Source organism: Pelodiscus sinensis, chromosome 5 (genome assembly GCF_052426305.1).
Source record: "Pelodiscus sinensis isolate ZL-2025 chromosome 5, ASM5242630v1, whole genome shotgun sequence".
In the NCBI taxonomy this organism is placed as follows: domain Eukaryota; kingdom Metazoa; phylum Chordata; order Testudines; family Trionychidae; genus Pelodiscus; species Pelodiscus sinensis.
This window is the reverse complement of record NC_143056.1, coordinates 75,681,249-75,696,883: the sequence shown is the minus strand read 5'-3', so window position 1 is coordinate 75,696,883 and position 15,635 is coordinate 75,681,249. Positions and strand designations below refer to the sequence as shown.

Genomic DNA, 15,635 nt, shown 5'->3' with positions numbered 1-15,635 from the left:
GGCCACCAGACCTTTCCAGGGGCAGGGCCAGAGCGCCGTTCAGACACGTGCTTAAAGGGGTCTTGCCGGACAGCTGTTGGTCTTCTGCTCCCGTGCCTTGGGGCCTCTGCCAGGGACCGGCACCCTTCGCAGGTTCGGTGGTTGCCCTCTGAGTTTTGGGGACACCACCCTTTGGCCCCCAACTGCTTTTCCCTGAGTTTTGTTTTTTCTGCCCTGCTCTGTCTGCTATGGAGTCGTGGGTGGCCATGTGCCTGCTCGGGCCCCTGTTGGGGCTGTACAAGTGCCTGCTGCTCGTGCTGGAGGCCGGTGCCATGGTGTTCATGTACCAGGAGGCAGAGATCACCTTGGATTCCCTCACCAGGGAGGTCCTGGCAACCATGTCGCATCAGCACCCCATCGTAGAGAGGCCCGTCTGGAGTTTGGAGAGCAGCACCGACTGGTGTCCTCGGACTATGGGACGACCAGCAATGGATCAGGAATTTCCGGATGAGAAAGCGGACCTTCCTGCAGCTGTGCACCTAGTTCACCCCCGTGCTGCAGAGAGCCGCCACCCGGCTGCGGGCACCCATCCCTGTGAACAAACGGGTCGCCATCGCGCTCTGGAAGCTGGCCACACCAGACAGCAGTTCGGGGTGGGAAGATCAACCGTCAGAGTGATCATCATGGAGGTAAGTCCCAGGGGGAGTGGGATGGGGGGAGGGTGCTGCACTCCAGACCCAGGGACAGCAAGACTCCAGGCTGGGTCGCCCAGGGGTTGGGCCGTCCCTCCCTTGCACAGGCCCGCTGGTGGTGGGGGTGGCCGTGGGGCGAGGGGGGCCCTGGTGTGTGTGTGTGTGTGTGTGTGTGTGTGAGAGAGAGAGAGAGAGAGGACAGAGGGAATCAAGGGGGGCCCAAGGGAGCGCACACTCACCCCTGCCGTATGTGATGTGTTCCCTTGTGTTTCTCTGCTCCCTGCTGCAGGTCGTCCACGCCATCAATGACGTCTTGCTCCCGCGAATCATCCGCCTGCGCAACGTGGATGATACCATGGCCGGCTTCGCTGCCCTCGGGTTCCCCAACTGCGGGGGAGCCCTGGACGCCACCCACATCCCCATCCGGGCCCCGGAGCATCGAGCGGGCTGTTTCATGAACCGCAAGGGGTACTGCTCCATTGTTCTGCAGGCCCTCGTGGACCACTTGGGCCCCTTCGTGGACATTTATGGGGGCTGGTCCGGCCGGGCACACGACGCCCGCATCCTCCGGAACTCTGGACTCTTTCGCAGGTTGGAGGCAGGCACCTACTTCCCCCGGCGGGACTTGACTGTCGGGGATGTGCCTATGCCCATCTGCGTCGTCGGGGACGCGGCCTACCCCCTGATGCCCTGGCTAACGCGGCCCTACACAGGGCAGCCGGACCAGAACTGGGCCCGGTTCAACGACCGCCTCAACCGGGCCCGAAACCCAGTGGAGCTGGCCTTTGGCCTTCCGTTGTCTGCTCACCCGTCTCGAGATGGGTGAGCAGAATGCAACGGAGGTACTGGCCGCGTGCTGCGTGCTCCACAACATTGTGGAGCGCAGTGGGGAGGCCTTCCTCCCTGCATGGATGGTAGCCGAGGCACAGACGTTGGAACAGCCCGACACAGCTGCCATCCGCCAGGCGCGCCAGGATGCGGTGCGCATCAGAGAGGCTCTGGTGGACATGTTTGCCCAAGCCCCGTAGTAGGGTCGCCTGGGTCTCCCCAGACTACTCCCTCCCATCCCCTACCCTTCCCCATCCCCTCCCCTTACCTCCCCCCCAATTGTAAAGCGTCGGGTCAAAGCACATCGTCCGTCATCGTGACTGTTCGTCGGGTGCGTCGGGCTTAGGTAGGGTTTTTCTTTTTAGTTTAGGCTAGGGTTTAGGCCACCATCGCCTGTCCTGAAGAACAGCCAAGAGGAATTGGGGTTCGTGCGGAAGGCTCAAGTCAGCCTACCTGATTCCACTCGTCTTCCGTCGAGGGATCTCCTGGCTGTTCCTCTCCCGAGGCCCGGAAGGACCAAAGGATTGAGGTGGCCAGCAACACTACCCAATTGTCCTCCCTGTGCCTAGACTATGTTTAATAATCTGTAGTGTGCATCTTTTCACCGTTCTTGCTTGTTTGTTAGCTATGTAAATATAGTTTGTAGTTTACATTTTACTGAAAAGTCTCAGTATTTCTTTATGCACCACAAACCAATGACCACTTACAAAGGACCCCCCCCCGGTGATAGAGTAAAGAAGTTGTTGTCCACAGTTTGTAACCCTGTTAAATTTAAGTGGCTAATTGGCATCTCAAATCATTTCTTACAGTTACTAGAGTAACACAAGAACCAACACAAGAATGAACTGAAAAATAGACAACTTTTTATTTACAAGGCGGAGGGGGAAGACCTTCACCTGGGACAGGGAGGGGGGCAGTTACTGCGACATGCGGCCCCTGCGAGTGCTCCTCCGGGGGGGGACCTGCACACGCTGGGCAGACCGCGTCGGGGCAGCCTGCACGGGGAGGTGGCGAGGAGCAGGGGCAGGAGCAGGGGCAAGGGCAGGAGCTGGGATAGGAGCAGGGGCAGGAACAGGGGCAGGAGCTGGGATAGGAGCAGGGATAGGAGGGGGCATGGGCTGTGCTACGGGAGGGATGGGGGGGGCATGGGGTCTGGCCATGCCATAGTGAATGGCATACACGAAATGTGCTGTCAGCATGTCAAGCGAGCTGCACATCTCTCAGCACTCTTCGAGGAAGGCAGCCCAGCCCTCCTGCTGCCACTGCAGGTCCCCCTGCACCCGCTCTTCAATGGAGCCCTGGATGCCCTCCACGGCGTTCACGTGGCGGCGCAGAAGCTGGGCCCTCTGACGCAGCCTGCGCCTCCAGGTTTGGCCAGCTGGGGGTGCCGCTGCTGCCGCAGTGGACGGTCTGGTGCTGGGTCTCGCTGCAGGGAAGAGAAGAAAGGATGGGTCAGTCAGGCAGGCCGTCCACTGTCCCCACATCTCATGCCCTCCACCCCTGAGCCCAGGTGACCCCACAGTTATGTGGCTTGGGCCCACTCGGTTCCCCTACTTCCCCCGTGTTGTATGCTGGCAAGGAGGACCGCCCCTGGAGTAGGGTCCTCCCTCCAGGGTATTGTAAGCACCGGTCTGTATCCTGGCCCCGTGGAGGGCGGGAGGGTGCTTGTGCTGTGTTCACCTGTGGAACTCCCTGCCAGTGGAGACTGTGAAAAGCTTTGGCCTAATCAATGGTGTTTGACAGGGAGCAAGATGCATCCCCACACAGTGCCTGGGAGCACATCTGGCAGAGGCGGTCTGGGCTCTCAGATCCCCTCGCGTGGGATATCTCCTGAACTGAATCAGAGGAGTGACTGGGTGGGGGAGGTGTCCCATCCTTGCAGCAAAACTCAGGGGCCCTTCTCCCTCCCACTATCCCTCCCGCAAGGCCCACTCGGGACATGTGTAGCCCAGGGACATGTGTGGCCACAGTGGGGACTTCCCTCGGGGAACCAGCCAAGGCACTGGGAGCAGGCGAGGGACTGTGACACCGCGGTTTTCCCAGGAGCAGCTGGCTGTGCCTCACAGCCAGGCATGGGACAGTGTTGCCGTTCTCCATGCTGCACCCTTGGCAGAGCTGCGGGCTCTGGGCTGAGTCCCTGGGGCCCTGGCCGGTTCCAGTCGGCATCCACCCTTCCCCCTGGTCCCACCAAATGTGAGCAGCACGGTCCCAGGCGTGCCCTGCAGCTGCCTGCCGCGGCCACGTGCCACTCGGTCACCAGGCTGAACGTTGTTGCACGTGCTGCTTGCTGCCTCATGCTACGCAGCGTGCAGCTCACGTGGCCTGAGTGACATGCTCTTCCCCTCTCCCCCCCGGGTGCCTGGCTCTCCCCCCCCCCCCGCCCTCCGCCTCCTGCCCTTTGGGGGTGCAAACTGCAAACACTCACCAGTGGGTTCCTCCCCAGCCTCAGCCTTGGAAGAGCTGCTGGAGGGGGCCTGCTGGGTGGCAATGCTGGCCTCCTCTCCAGCCGCCATGCCGTCGCTGTCCTCTCCTTCCTCCGGCTCGGTGGGTCGGATGATGGGGAGGCACTGGCAGGTGTCCACTCGGACTGGCGGACCTTGTGGGGCTGGCTGTCCCAGAAATGCATTCATCCTGTTGTAGTAGGGGCAGGCATCTGGTCCTGCCCCCCTCCCCTCGCTGGCCCGCACGTACCCCAACTCCTTCACCTTGGAGCGGACCTGCTCACAATTGTGGCTGGGGTGTCCCTGCTGCGCAAGGTTGTCGGCCATCCGGGTGTAAATGTCAGCATTACGTCAGCGTGAATGTAGGTCATGGAGACCCTCCTCCTCCTGCCAGAGGTCCAGGAGGGACTCCAGCTCCCTGGGGGTCCAGGATGGGGCCCGGTGTTTGTGGCCCCTGGGGGCCTCCTGAGCTGGGGGTGCAGATGGCTCACCACCCTGAGCTGCCATGCTGGGCTGCGAGGTGAATCCTGGGCAGCACAGCGGCACGTGGCAGAGCTCAGGCAGCAGGGTCTGCGGAACGCTCCTGCCACGTGCGCCCAGCTGCCTCCGAGCTCTTTAACAGCTCGGGTTACCAGGAAGTCCAGGGCTCCTACGGGGGTCTCGCGGCGTCCAAACTGCTTTTTTCCGTTTCTTCTGCTTTTTCCGGAAAAGCTGTCTACACTGGCCCTTTTCCAGAAAAGCTTTTCCGGAAAAAGGACTTTTGCCCGAGCGGGAGCAGCGTAGCTTTTCCGGAAAAGCGGCTGATTTTGTACAGTAGAGCGTCGTTGCTTTTCCGGAAATTCAAGCGGCCAGTGTAGACAGCTCGCAGCTTATTCCAGAGAAGCGGCTGCTTTTCCGGAATAAGTGGCCTAGTGTAGACACAGCCACTGTGTTTGGAGTTTTTCCCTTTACTTCTGAGTGCTAGATTCACAGGCTCCCTGGTTGCTGTCCTGCCTGCGCAGAACACCTGTAACACTCCAAGTGGCAATGCAAGTGTAAGAAACCCAGACTATACAGGCAGCGTGGTCAGCACGGTCAATAGGTTTTGGGCCTGGACTTACAGCACTATATGCACAATCCCCATTACCTGCAACTTCTAAGAGGATATTGACATGGGCACCGAGTGATATGGGCCTATGGTGGCTGGGCACCAAAACTATTCGTGGCCCAGGGCCCATCTCCAGCAAAGTTTGGGGCCAGGCCTCTCCCATGGCTCCACCTACTGCCCCAGTGTGGTTTAAAAGGGCTCAGGGCCCACCACCGGCAGCACAGCGAGGCTAGAGCAGCTTCTGGCCGCTTGCTCTGTGCAGCTCCTGGCACATTCCTGTGGCTCCTGGGAGGTGTCTCTGCACACTGTCCCTGCCCTGCGGGCCCTTGGGGCCAATGGGAAGCTGCATGTGGAGACACCCCAGATCCCCGGCCAAAGGGGGGAGCCTCAGGTGAAAGCCGCATTCCCCACCCAGAGGCACAGGAAATATGGGTGCAGGGGATGCTGCAGCAGCCCCAGGTTTTGCACTTGGGGGTTGGCCCCATTGTCGACCACTTGGCAGCTGCACCAGCCCCAGGTCCTGGCCTCTCAGTGGCCCTGTGGGGTTCCATCTGGCCTCCATGGTCCCGCTGGCCCCACTGGCTTCACCACCCTCTCAATCCCACAGACCACTGGCCACTGGGTCCAGGCCACTAGCCCGGAAAGCTCTACTGCCATCCAATGTCCCACTGCCAGCTGGGGGCTCTGCTCCTGGCCTCGTCCTGGGGCTCCGCAGCGGCATGGCGAGGTGCGCCCCAGGGGAGGCATGTAACTCGGCACCCTCACCCTAAAAACTATTCTAGTGCCAGTGCCCCACTGTCTCTCCCTGCATCCCCACCCCTTTCCAGAGTCTGCACCCACCTCCTCTCCCCATACACCCTCCCACGCCCCATCAAGCCCCCAAGCTCCCTCCTGGAGCTTGTCCCCCGCACCCGCACTACCTGCCCCAGCCCTGCACTCAGCACCCAGAATCCATCCTAGAGCTTGCACTCCAGACCCCCTCCTGCACTAGGGATGTTAAACTGTTTTTGCGCATCTACACAGCTCTTTTTTGCGCAAAAACATCTTGTGCAAAAGGGCTCTGAAGAAATGCAAATGAGAGCATGACCTATGCAAATGAGCACTCCATTTGCATGTCCTCTTGTGGGAAAGCCTTGCAGTATAGATGTAGCCTAGGGGAGCATGTAAGACACCAGGGGAATGTGAGTTTTCATGTCTGCCTCTAGTGACTGACCTAGACCAAGCAAAAGAGCCTGCTACTCTTTAGTTCAGCTGGTAGCCAGGAGCTTATGGTTTTGGTGCTGATGTCTCTGGGCTTGATCCCTGCCTAGGAGGATTAAAGAAGCAGGCCCGGTGTGTTACACAAGTATCCCACACATCACCATCACCCTGCAATCCATCACTTCTTTTAGGTAGGGTGACCATATTTCCTTATGTTGAATACAGAACACCTACAGGGTGAATCTCGCTGGTCCAGCACCATTGGGACCTGAGCCATCCCAAATGAGGGAATTTGCCGGACCAGGGGAGGTGCCCTACCACCAGCCACCCAGGACACTATGTGACGTAGTGGGGGTAACTTGCTAGGGCTGTGGCGACCTCTGCTGTCTGGAGCAAGACCCAGCAGGGAAGGGGGGAGTCATTATGCAAAGGTGGCTCCAAACCGGTCTGACCAGCCACCCCCCATGGGGAGAAACAAAGGAAAGTGGATGCTGCCCTGGCTGGGGGCAGGGCTGGAGGAGAGTGAGTTAGTTCCTGTCTGGAAAGCAGGGGAGAAGGAGCTAGGGAGGGGGGCTGGGACTCCCCCATCTCCAGGGGGGGCACTGAGGCCTCTTAGCCCCAGTTCCTGTAACCAGATTATATCTGTGCTGTGCTATATCCTGGAGAAGCAATAAACTACCTCCATTCTACTGGCTGGTGGAGTCTGTTCGTGCCATTTCGGGGTGCAGGAGAAGGGGGACCCCAATGCGCCGTCACACACTACTCCTCTCTTGGCTGGCTCTTCTCCAGCCCCACTGCCACTGGGCTCCAGCCCTGCTGCTATAGGGCTTGGGCTCGGCACGCTGCCGCCAGCTGGCTGGGGCTCTCCAGGGACGGAGCTCCCCAGCCGCCGTGGCCCCACTTCTGTCTCATCCAGCTGGAGCTTGCCAGGGCTGAGGGAGCCCGTCTGCCCTGCTGCTGCCATGCCCAGCCAGGGCTTCCCAGGGATGGGGCTGCTGCCGTGCCTGGCTGGGGCTCCCAGAACGGGCTTCCCAACAATGATGGATGTTGCCAGACCAGAATGTCCCGGACTTAGGAGGGTCAATGTGCAGTAAAATTACTTATATTCAGGTGAGTTCCAGGACAAGCAATCAGAACGGCACAGGACAAACGTCCATATTAACATCAAGTTGACTGATGAACATAAATACTGCATAGCTGGATTCTTTTTATTTACTTATGTTTAAGGCTTTAGGATTCACACGGGAACTACTCTTTTCCCCCATAGGGAGGTGCCCTGACCTCTCCTGTCCAGCGCTCTCCATCCTCCTTGCCTGTAGGGGTCCCCAGGACAGAGACCCATATCCTCCTATAGACAACCACCTAACCTCAAGATGATTCTTACCAACCACCACAGGACATACCACACTAATACCAACCCTGGTACCTTCCCTTGCAACAAACCCCGTTGCCAGCTTTGTCCACATATTCACTCTGCTGATACCATTATTGGACCTAACCAAGTGAGTTATAAGATCAAGAACACATATTCCTGCGCATCCAGAAATATAATCTATGCTATCATGTGCCGAAAGTGTCCGTCTGCTATGTACATAGGACAAACGTCTCAGACACTTCGCCAAAGGATTAATGCCCACAAAACAGATATCAGACAAGATCACAAAGAGAAAACAGTTTCTTGCCATTTTAACCAGAAAGGACACTCTCTCAATGACTTAACCACCTGCATTCTGCTACAAAGACCTTTTACATCTGCACTTGAAAGGGAATCCTCTGAACTGTCATTCATGTTAAAATTCGACACTTTCCAAAAAGGACTCAACAAACATTTGAACTATCTCACCCATTACCAAGATAGTTTCCCCAATTATCACCTCTAATACCATTAACTCACAAACATCCCACTCTCCCTACCTCTAATATCATCAATTCACAGACACTTACCTTCCTTCCTCCCCCCCCCCCCCCGCCCTGCATCCCCTCCTGTTCTGCAATGTGATTTGTCCTTTTCATATTTGTTCATTTTTTTTAATTGTATCCTTTGGTATATACGGTTGTGACTACTTTCTTCCACTATTTGATCTGAGGAAGTGGGTCTGGCCCACGAAAGCTCATCATCTAATAAACCATCCTGTTAGTCTTTAAAGTGCTACATTGTCCTGCATTTTGCTATCTCTCCTGGTGCTTGAAGCTGTGTTTTTCCGAGGCAACACTTGGGGGCACACAGGGTTGCTGGGAAGGGATGCAGTCTGTGGAGAGGAGATGGAGAACCAGTACTGATGGGAGGGAGAGAAAAAATATGGAACAATTTGCCCGTTTTAAAGAAAAAGTTGGGACATATGCAGGAGTGCTTAAATACAGGATTGGCCCTTTAAAAATGGGACCTTTGGTCACCCTACTTTTAGGGGACAGGGCACTTCAGCATCCATGGTTCATTCAATGCTTGACCTCTTCCATGAGCTTGGTTTTTTTTGTTCCGTTTGTTTTTCATAGACTTCCAACCATTGGAAACCGGATTGAAAGACATCAACTTTTTTCATACATGTCAATGCAGAAACATCAAGTGGTTCTATTTGATCACTACCCATGATAAAGCTGGATTCAAATCAGCAACCTAGACAAACTGAACTCTGAATCCCTCAACCTACCCACTGTCTATTAATGAGATGAGATACTGATACAAAGACCCAGTTACTGCTATAAGTCTTTTCAATGTGTTGTAGTTAGATAATCCAACTAATGTCTAGCTTTAGAACCAGGAATCAGTTGCTTTTACTATATAATCTGGGGTCCAGTTAAAGTTTTTGTTCAAGGGGAGTTAGTATACTCAAGAGGGGATGATTTCGAGTCTAGGGGTCCAAACAGAATATATCCTTTTAGTTAAAAAAAAAAAGTGAACAATTTTACCTCTGCTTTCCAGTTTCACTTTTTAACTCATTGATTTGAACCAGTTTGGTAAAGAAGGAGTTAAATACAAAAGAAAGTTTTTGTTATCCTCTCTCGAAAAGGATGGAAATGTTGGATGACCTCTTTGGTCTAAAACATTCATTCAAACTAGAGGTTACTTCTACATTAGCAGCAAAAAATTCAAAGCAGGTGGAAAAACTGTGCCTCACTTTCTGATTCAGCTTTCAAAGTCTTTTGATTTCAGAACTTTTACCTGCTCTTCAGCTTTTCTTGCCTGTAATATTCCCTGGCAAGACTGATAGGGCTTGAGACCAAGAGATGCCAGGACTTTCTGTAAATTCAGATACCCTCTCTTTTACAGACTGGATTGTCCCATATCTTCTTATGTTAACTACAGATTCTGTCTCTGCCTTTGATGTAAAGACACTTTGATTTTTTTCCTCTCTACATCATTTTTGCAAAAGGTCAATAGCTAAATTTTACTGTCCTTGTTTAACACTCCTTTTATGCGGACATTTAGGTGTACGTGAGAGACCAGGTGAAAAATATCCAGAGATGCTGGTAAGTTCATTTGGGGAGACTTCTTCCCAGTTTCTCCTGGGCTGCAAAGCTGAGGGCATTATCTTAGTAATGTTTAGGAAGAATATACAAATAATTTCCAAACACTCAGGAGGTCTTTTCAATGACAGAAAAAATGCCCAAGAGAAATGCTGGACTGACCCAAATGTTGTTTGGGTCAGTCACGTTACACTTGACAGCAAATGTAGAGCAAATGTAAAGCAAGAAACAATCCTGCACTATCCAAGGCTACGTCTACACTGTAGCCTTCTTCTGGAAAAGCTTATGCAAATGAAGCACGGAGTGGAATATCGCCGCTCTTCATTTGGATAATTAATTAGCAGCCGTTTTTGCACAAGAGGCTTTTGTGCAAAAAAGCTGAGTAGACGGCTCCTTTTTGCACAAAAACCCCCTCTTGTGCAAGAGCCCTTCTTCCTGAAAAAATGAGGAAGAATGGCTCTTGTGCAAGAGGGGGTTTTTGCACAAAAAGGAACTGTCTACGCAGCTCCTTTCCTCGCAAAAGCAGCTGCTAATTAAGTATGCAAATGAAGTGTGGTGATATTCCACGCCATGCTTCATTTGCATAAGCTTTTCCGGAAGAAGGCTACAGCGTAGATGTAGCCCCAGGGAGGAGGAGAGAATGTGTGTTCTTTCCATCAGTATAGTCCGTGAAACAGAATGGTTCAAATGCTTCTATTTGGGACTGCTCTGTCTCCTTTTCCTTCCCTTCCGTCCCTAAACCATATTGGCCAAACTATTTGGCTAATCACTGTATTATCTGAGTACCACACAATCAAACACCCTAGTGTGTTACAGAATCCCCATTTTAGAGAATGGGAGATTAAGGCATAGAAAGTAAGTGATTTTGCCCAAGGTCCCACAGGCATTCTGGAAATGAATATCACTCAAGTCCCAATCTAGTGCCGTAACAATATCATCCTTGTTCTCCTAAGGGCTCAATCCATCTTCTTTTTTCTCTGTGCTCCTATGCTCATTCTGTTCACTCCTGTCAGTTACTATAACTAACAGGGCCAGATTCCTCCCAGCACCTGCACAGCAACAGAGAAACTACAGAGCCCAGTGCCATCTCTAATGCAGCCTAAGGTTGCCACTCAGTATTCCCTATCGGGCTTTGCACCAGCACAGAAAAGCCGGGGCCCAGGTCTGCCCTGACCACACCCCCTCCTGTTCTATTCTTTGTCTTACCCACCTGCACTGTACCTCTAGCCCAACCTGTCCCAGGGCCTCTTGTGCCCAGTCCAGGGCTGTTGTAGAGGCCATGCATGGCTCCCCGAGCCCTGGGGATATTCCCCAAGGACCAGCCGTATGGCCTTTTCATACAGCATAATGAGTGCAAAGGGGCCACAGGCACTCCTGAATCAGACCCAGAGTGCTTGTAGGTTTAAACTCAAGAAAAGGCTCTCTCTCAATCGCTCTCACACTCCGCCTCCCCCTCCCCCCAGTGATCTCTCTCTTTCTCACTCACATACAACCCTCTCAATCATGCCCTGAACAAAGTGGGCCCTGCACCAAAAGGTGTGCAATTGGCAGTGAACATCAGCTAGCACCTGTCATTGAAAAGGTCAATGCCATCAGTTAAACCAGAAACACTGACATTTAAAAACAAAACTTTCACCCCACAGATGCCCTTGGCTTATTGCTTGCAGACCCATACCCCTCCCCCCCTCCACTTCCTCAGTCTTCTCCCCTAAGGGCTCTTGCCTCTCCCTTAATGCTCTGGGCCCAGCCACACTGCCCTCCCCAGGCCCATTCTCCCTCTCAGTCCTTATCTTCTCTCCCCCCCGCTTCCCACCTCCTGTCTCCCATGCGTGTCCCTGCTCTGTACAGCAAGTCAGGGTTCCCCTCCATTCTGCAATCCAGCAGCATGCTGCTCACATGCCTTCAGGTGGCTATGAAGAAGAAAGCCAAGCAGCTTAGACAAGACCTGAAGTTGGCTTGTCTCTCTAGCCTGTTCCATTTTCTATGGCCCTAGAGGGCCACAGAAGTCCTTAAGAGCTATAGGAACTTGCCTGAGCACAGCAAGTTTAAACACTATTATGTTAAATACTCCCAGGCACCCAGAGAGAGACGGAAGTTAGGGCAATGAACAGAGTTCCAAATAAGGATCAGCATGAGTTTTGTCATTGCCAGAATTGGTGGCCAAATAGTCAATCCAGTTTGTGGCAAACCCCACATCCCTAAGCATATGATTATCTCCAGGGGAATCCTCTGAGACAGATTTCAGAAGCCAGGTTTTTTCCCCACACTATGTAACACATTCATGGTTAACGCAGGGTTCCACAGGTCTCACTATGTTTTCACATGAAACACCTTGGCAATAGCGGGAATAGAACTCTGATCCCAGGTCTTTAATCACAGAGCTAAAGAAGAAACTCAAATAGTTTTTACCGTACAGGGCCTAGGAAAGACAAATCAGATTCTATAAAATAGAAGGCAATAGTGTAATTAATTATATATTTTAGATTAGGAACTCACATGTGCCCAGTGTTTGAAGACACAGACTTTTGGCCTCACAGCTATTGCAAGTTGTGTGCTTATTCAGCATACAACATACCTAGCAAGGTGGAGTAATTTACAGATATTGTTCACTATGAATAGCTGCCATCACTGATTATCATTTTCAGAGATGGCAGATGCTGATAACGGGAGGAGTTTTCAAAAGCACTGAAGGAATTTAAAAGCTCTGTTTCCTAACTTGTGATCCTAAATCACTTAGGTGGTTTTGAAGTTCCTCCTCAGGCTGTCCACACCAGTGTTTCTCAATCTTTTTTTTTTTTTTTTTTTTTAAATATAAGTACTCCCAGTACCTACAGTTTTCATACACACACAATTTTTTTCTACCATTGCAACACATTTGTTTAAACAACTTAATTGTAGCCAGGCGGGCAACAAAATTTTTGGGTGTAAAAAGTACAACAATAATAAAATGCTGGAAAACTTACAACAAAAATTCAGTTTTCTCCAAATTTCAGTTATGTTGATGTACCCCCCAGACTTCTCTCGAGTACCCCTAAGGGTACTCATGCCACCAGTTGAGAAACACTGGTCTACACTACACTGATCTATCAGAAAAAGGTATGCAAATTGTGCTCCGCAATTTGCATACCTTTTTCCAATAGTTTTTTCGGAAGAGGCTTTTCTGAAATTTGGCCAATCTACACTGGGCCAAATTTCAGAAAAGACCCCTCTTTCAGACGAGCCCTTTTTCCTTGTGGGAAGAGGAAGACAGGGTTTCTGAAAGAGCACATCTGCTCTTCCACAAAAAAAGCAGAAGAGCAGACATGTTCCTTGGAAATCCTGGAAAAACGCTGTAGTGTAAAAATAGCCCCAGTGAGTCTTCCTCTTATAACAAGCATGCGTGACTCAGTGGTTAGGAGAGGGGCTCAGAAGTCAGGACTCATGACATGTACTATGATCTTGACCAAGTCATTTCATTTGTCCGTGCTCTAAGGTACCCCCTCCCCTTATTGAAATAAGGAAAATAGTTCTTTAGCCAGTTCACAAGCAAGTCATGCCACTTTGTTAATTGTAAAGTGCTCTTGATGCCCCACACAGAGGTTCCTGCGAGAAATAAGTGATTGTAGTTTCAGTTTTCCCCTTCCCAAAGAGATTGGAGTTTGAACAAATACTTGATCTGGGATAAATTACTAGGCAAGGAATACTGCTGAAGAGGATCTGGGGCTTCTAGTTCAAATGGAATGTGTCGCAACTGTGACACAAATGAGAAAAAAAAAACCTAATCATACAGGGGCAGGATATTAACAGGAGTCTTGGATGTAAGAGTTGAGAGGCAAATGTTCTGCTCTGCTCTGCTCAGCACTGGTGAGGCCTCAGAGTACTATGTCCAGTTCTGGGCACCACACTAAGAATGATGCAGACAAGTTGTAGCTTATCCAGAAGAGAGCAATAAAAAAACGATTAAAGGCTTAGAAATCTAACCCATGAGAACAGGTTAAAGAAACTGAGCATGTTTTGTCTTTAGAAAAGAAGACCGAGGAGGAGGAGGGTTATAATAATAGGCTTGAAATATGTTAAAGGCTGTTATCAAGAGGATGGTGATCAATTGCTCTCCTTATCTACTGAAGATAGTAGCAGTAGTAATGGTGTGAATCTGCAGCCAGGGAGGTTTTAGGTTAGATACTGGGAAATATTTCCTAATTATAAGGCTCTGGAAGACGCTTCCAAAGGAGGTGGTGGAAATAGGTTTGCCAATTTTGGTTGGACGTTTTCCATATTAGATTGGAGGTTTCATCACATGACAATCTTCAATTAAAGATTATTCCTTAATTCCTGGAGACTCCAGTACAATCTTGGAGGGTTGGCAACTCTGTTGTGGAATCGCCATCATCTCAATCTCATGCTATTTTTAAGGACAGGTTGGATAAACATCTGCCAAGGAAGTTTTAGTTTAGAAGGTCAGATGATCTAACCCTGCACTGAGGCAGGACTAAGTAAAGTCCCGTCTGGCCTTATATGTCTATGATTACAGAGAGAGAGAGAGCGAGAAGGCTGCTGTATCCTATCATGAATTCATGCATGTTTGAAATTCAATACATTTAGTTAGCGGCATAAAGTGACACAACAGACTCTGGTTGAGATTTGGCAGCTTCCACAGTTGTATCAGCACAAAAATCGAGCTGCATCAAAGTGGGCTGTCTGGGCACCACTACACTTATTTATTTCTGCAATGAGAGATATTTGCAATAATGATAACAATCATCATGTATAGAAGGGCCCGGCCAGGGTGCTGCATTGGCAAACTGACCACACAGGGAGAGGAGACTGCAGAGGAGTCAGATAGCCCCCGCCAAGGGCTCTAAAACAGCTTGTAGCTGGGGAGTGCACAATCACATGAAACCGCTTACCATGCCATTCTCCTAAGATGTACTCGTGCAGACAACCGTACCCAGACCCTGGGCAAGATGGGAGGAGGGTGGGGCTAGCTCCATGATTCTGGAAAGGGCGGGGCTTCAGGCAGGAGGGGCGGGACTTGGGCTCACTTCCCCCAGACAGCCTCAGTGCTGTCTGGACAGTGCCTCACAGACTCTCTAGCAGTGATTTAAAGGGCCTGGAGCGACGGCTGCGATGGCAGCAGCCAGGAACTCTGGGCCTTTTGAATCACCACCAGGCCCAGGGACAGCTGCCCTCCCCCATCAGCTGGCGTGTGCAGATCAGAGGCAGGCAGAGTAGAAATGAGGAAGGATTTTGTTCACCATAAAAGTGTGCGGGTAAGTGGGGGTTGTACATGGAGGGGGAAGTAGAAACAAGTGACCCTGGAGATGAGGTTGGGTCTGAGACCGCAACAGTCAGAAAAGCAATGTTATTTCACATGGAAAAAGCAGTGCAGGAGAGAGGGGGTTCCAAATTATAATTCCTGCTGCCGTCTCTCCAGCTTTGGAAATATTAGGCTCAATACACATTTCATGGCTCAGGCCACTTTCCACCAAAACCTTCCATGCCATGACTGTAGGGCAGAGTTGTAGATGGGATCACTCTTCAAGTGTATTTCTAAAAATGCCTCTGGATTCTTTGCTGGGGTTGCCAGGCTACTCACTCAAAGTGAGTGCCTGTCCTAGAGTGTGTTCAGCACACACTTGGTTGACTTGAACAGTTTGTAGCATCTGAAAGAGTGAAGAGCAGTATCTAAGAGCTGACATCCACCATAGGAGGAAGATGTCTTGGTGTACAGTAATTTCCATTTTGTTTTAAGTTGGATGGCTGTACCCACGTTTTGCCAATAGCAGAACTCCCTGGACCTTACCAAAACGAACAATGCTTCAATCAACTGGTGGAGGCGCAGAGACACTATCCAACCAACCCTCAAGTCCCATGATCTGTACCCTGTAAAAGTGGACCCCCATAGGACAGATGCTAGCACATTTTCTTCCCACTTGAAATAAAATGTAAAATAAAACTTCCCTT

At 51.4% G+C, this 15,635-nt stretch overlaps 1 protein-coding gene across 1 annotated transcript in view; it reads left to right on the top strand.

Moving 5' to 3' along the window:
• Positions 1 to 1,097, top strand: part of COMMD9 (COMM domain containing 9) — a 34,350-nt gene extending 33,253 nt beyond the window's left edge. Inside the window, exons 6-7 of the transcript XR_016349677.1 lie at positions 362 to 668; positions 961 to 1,097. The gene's annotated coding sequence lies outside the window, so the exon portion shown is untranslated. The remainder of the gene's footprint in view (positions 1 to 361; positions 669 to 960) is intronic.
• Positions 1,098 to 15,635: the final 14,538 nt, after the last annotated feature.